Here is a 4,417-nt window from a genome sequence, read left to right as displayed (position 1 = left end):
TGTTTGTATCTTTCTAACAATTAGTATTTTTCTAGTATTATTTTATTCATCCTGACTGTTTTGCAAAATGAGATAATGACTAAGATCACTAATCCTTCTTTCTAGTGAGACACAGAGAAGGCAAATCTGTGACTTTGAGAACAACTGATTTTAGAACATTCATAGAACCTTCTAGCACGAGCTGGCCTACCATAGGAAACACAAAGTATCCTCCACCACAGTAGTGGCATCTACATTTTCCTTGCAGCTAATTTCGAAGACTTTGAAGAGAGGCTGTCTTGCAAACTGATCACATGTCTATTTTCTAAGGCCTATTTTAACTGGTTGTGCCTTTAAAGTCAAACAAATATTTGAAGAACTCTTAAAAGGGGAGAATAAATGCTCAGAAATTTCAGTATTTATCTGAGAGCCTAGATACCTATTTAATTAAGAAAAAGATATTTTGGAAGGCCATGTTTGAATTCTTTATTAAACAAATGAACAGCAACAACAAAATACCTTTATAAGTTGTGGAAAAAAATATGGCAATGCAGAACAAGTGGGAGCCTTGGAATTCCAGATCAGACCAGCTCTGCCTCATGACAGCTGCAGGCAAATAACATTCTTTCTCTTAGAGTTTCAGTTTCCTCATCTATAAAACAAGGAAAATGCATAGTGCAGGTTTTGTGGTAACAATTAGATAAGGCTAATGTAGTCAATGAACTTGTGAACTCTCTGCATACAATATGAATTCAATAAATGATAGCAATTAGATAAGAGAATCCAAGCGTAGTATGCAGAATGAAAATGCTTTAGGATTTAATATCTATTTGCTCTTTTACAGAAGTAGGTCACCAAGTTATTTTTCTTTTGAGGAAGAGCAGATGGGTTCAAAATAAATCTCTAGTCCATCAAACATCTTCAGATAACTCTCTAGGAAAGGGAGATTTTTGCCCTCCTTGACAAGGTCAGTCTCTTCATTTTTCCCCAAATTCCTCCCCACCCCTACACTCGCTTCTTCTTCATATCTGTTACTTTTCGCTATAACCTATGTTTTATTCCTTCTTTCCACCATGCGAGAAAGATAGCTTATTTGGTGATATTTCTCATTCACTAAAGAAAGTGCTAAGTCAAACAGCTATAGGGTCTAAAGAGGTGACACCCCTTCTATCAAGAAAGCCAGTGACTAATAGCCATCACAGTAACTTTAAGTACAGATTATTATTATTATTGAGCTTATAGAACCTTGGCTGTTTGCCCAGCATGTCCTTGCTAACTCAGGGTCACAAAAAAGAGTAATTTTCTGCCACAACTCAATAAGACATAGGATCTGCATGATTAATATGGCCTTAGCATTTGGAATCCTGAAATAATGGCACTCTAAATTAAATTAAAAATGGGTTAGATTGTTTTTCAGTCCGAAGAATTGCTATTACCCTCTACCTTTCTTCTTGCTTCCCTCCAAAGTCTTTATTGATTTCATTGTTGCTGGATCCGACAACATCTGTCCTATTGTTTGGAGAAATTTAAGATGCTTACAAAGACTAAGAATTAATGGTGGGAGGCTGGAGAAACAAAGAAATGAGGCGATTTAAATATACGTATACACACACACATAGGCGCACATTTCTAACAGAGGTTGCTGTGGTGGTAGACACTTTCTTTGATAAAAATGAGAGCAGAAATTTTTGTTCAGTAGTCACTTTCTGGGTAAATGGGTTTAGTAAGGACATGAGACCACTGGCCTTGCAATAGCTCTAGCTCATTTGCCCCACAGCGACCACAGTGCCCACACAAGCCATTCTGAAAATTAAATTCCCTGAAAACCCTGTTCTGAATCACCCAATAATTGACTAAATTTGTATTTAGATGCTGTTACTGATGAGAATAAAGCACCACACAATCATGCGTTCAGTTTCACCATAGTTTTATTACCTTATTGGACCACCAGGGACCTGGTACATCCCAGAGGGAATACTTTTCAATTTAATTAACCTGCAGACATTTAGCTTAAAGAGTCATAAATAATAGACAAATATTCCCCTTTCCCTTATTTGTCTTTTATGGAAAATTTCAACTACTAATAACATAATAAGAGAAATCCAGAATAAAATTACACAGCCAAGGAGGTAATTAGACAATGAGGATGGTGGAGAATGAAGCTGCAGAGGGCTAGTTGGGATGTCTGTACACTAGATGTGGTGAAACAGGGTTCTCCTTTGCTTTAGGCTACCAACTCAGAAACAAGTAAGAAGGAATTAGTTACTTTCATGGGTAGGATTTCACTAACCTCAGGAAGGGGACCCTACTCTGCACAGCCTCCTTCTCAATCAGCGCACTAGCCTTTAACCAGAAACAAAGCCATTCTTTCTATTGTTACATGAAAGGCTTGGAATGTGAAATCTCCCTGGTGAGACAGGGGATGATGTAAGCTCATTAACAATGAGAGGCAAATGACTGAGAGCTGATTTTGATGATGTAAAAGGGGAGAAAAGCCTGGGCTTTGAAGAGGGATGGGGCGGGAAACAGAGTCCACAGTTTGTCATACTTCACACTTTTACCTGAGGCTGTTTTGTTGGTGAGAAATATCAACACTTCATCATCTGAAAGGAAGACTACTCATACGTGGGTATGCATTACTGTGTGCCAGATTCTGTGAGAGGTACTTTCCCACACAGTTTCTCTTGGAATTATCACAACACTGCTGCAAAGTAGGATTCTTAGTCCCTTTTGCTAGAGAAGAAATCGAGGTTGGTATGCATAAATTAATTTATCCGAGATCACCTGACTGCTAAGTGGCAGAGCAAGAATTGGAATGGAGATTAGCCTGATTCCAAAACCCATAGGCTTTTTACTTCTGCCATGATCGCTTATAGTAGAGCTAAATCTAAAGTTCGGGGATTTTTTTTTTTTTCTAAAATACAAACCAAATCAAAATTTTGCTATTAGCCTTGGAATATTTTGGTAAAAGGAATCAGAAGGATTAAGTTTATTTTATAGATGAGACTGAAAAAAAGATAGGCAGGGACCAACCCAAGTTTCTACTGCAAAGCAAAACGTAATTAGGATTCAGTGCTCTGATGTTTTACCCAGTTGCCTATTTGATCTCTCCTTTTGGGTCTCCTTTGGGTACCTCAACTCAATCTGTGCAAAACTTTTGGTCCATTACCCACACCCTTTTCCTGCCCTTTAATAATGTACTGCCTTTAATATTTTCTTTCTTGATTATTGGACATGATCATTCAACTTTAGTCACTCAAGATGGGAATTTAAAAGTCCTTCTGTATTTCTCTTTCTACTGTACCTCCTTATTCTACCCCCAAATCTAATCAATTCTACTGAATATACTTTCCAAATTTCTCTCAGATCAGTTTCCTTTTCCATTTTCTCCATCTCCACTGTCAACAACTTGGTCCAGGCCCCAACGACTTCCTTTCCGTGTTAATACTATAATCTCCTAAATGAGTTGGCCACACTGCATCCTACCCTCCCATGCTCATAGGTATAGATAGATCTTGCAAACTTTTATTAAATTTATTCTTAGGTATCCAAAGTTCTTGATGCTATCTGAAATACTTTTTAAAAAAAGTTTCATTTACTCGTTATTTGTTGCTAGTGTATAAAAAGATATTTACAATATTCTACATAAATAATCATATAAATATGTGAATAAACCTAGTTTTGCTTTTTCCTTCTCAATCTTTATGCCCTTTATTTCTTTTTCTTTCCTTAAGAATTCCAGGGCAATTTGAGTGAAGTGATGGAATTTGCATGCTCCCAATGTTAGAAGAGATTCGCTGATTCAACATGGAACATGATGCTAGTTTTAGGCCTTTTGTAGATGCAGATGCAGATCAAGTTAAGAGAGTTACATTATAAAGCCTTTTTAAAAATCATAAATGAGTATTTAATTATGCCAAATACTTTCTCGCCTCTATTAAGATGATCGAACACTTACTGTCTCTCTTTTCTCTGTAAATTATATTGAATGATTTTTTAAAAAGTATTAAACCATGGACGTGGTTGCATGGTGTAGCGGTTAGCACGTCTGCTTTATACGCAGAAGGTCCTGGGTTCACACCCCAGTGGAGCCACAGTCCATGGTCTATGGACATGCCACCCTGAACAAGCCCGACGTCTGATCTTGGGCGCTAAGCAGGGTCAGGCCGGTTAGTACTTGGATGGGAGACCACCACCTAGGAAGACCAGGTGCTGTAGGTATAAATTAAAAAAAAAAAAAAAAAATATATATATATATATATATATATATTTTATATATATATATATAAAGCCAGTCTCACGTTTCTGGGATAAACCTCACTTGTTCATGATGTGTTATTCTTTTTATATTTCATGGAATTCCATTTGCTAATATTTTATTAAAGATTTTTGCATACATGCTCATCAGAGATAATGGTCTGTAACTGTCTTTACTTAT

General features: G+C 36.9%; 1 non-coding gene across 1 annotated transcript; it reads left to right on the top strand.

Moving 5' to 3' along the window:
* Nucleotides 1-4,000: 4,000 nt before the first annotated feature.
* Nucleotides 4,001-4,073, top strand: TRNAI-UAU (transfer RNA isoleucine (anticodon UAU)). Its single transcript has one exon. It is a non-coding gene; the product is annotated as a tRNA-Ile (tRNA).
* The last annotated feature ends 344 nt before the right edge of the window (nucleotides 4,074-4,417 follow it).

The sequence above is a fragment of the Pteropus medius genome, unplaced genomic scaffold (genome assembly GCF_902729225.1).
Source record: "Pteropus medius unplaced genomic scaffold, Ma_sr-lr_union100, whole genome shotgun sequence".
NCBI classification, from domain to species: Eukaryota; Metazoa; Chordata; class Mammalia; order Chiroptera; family Pteropodidae; genus Pteropus; species Pteropus medius.
This window is presented reverse-complemented; position numbering and strand designations above follow the sequence as displayed.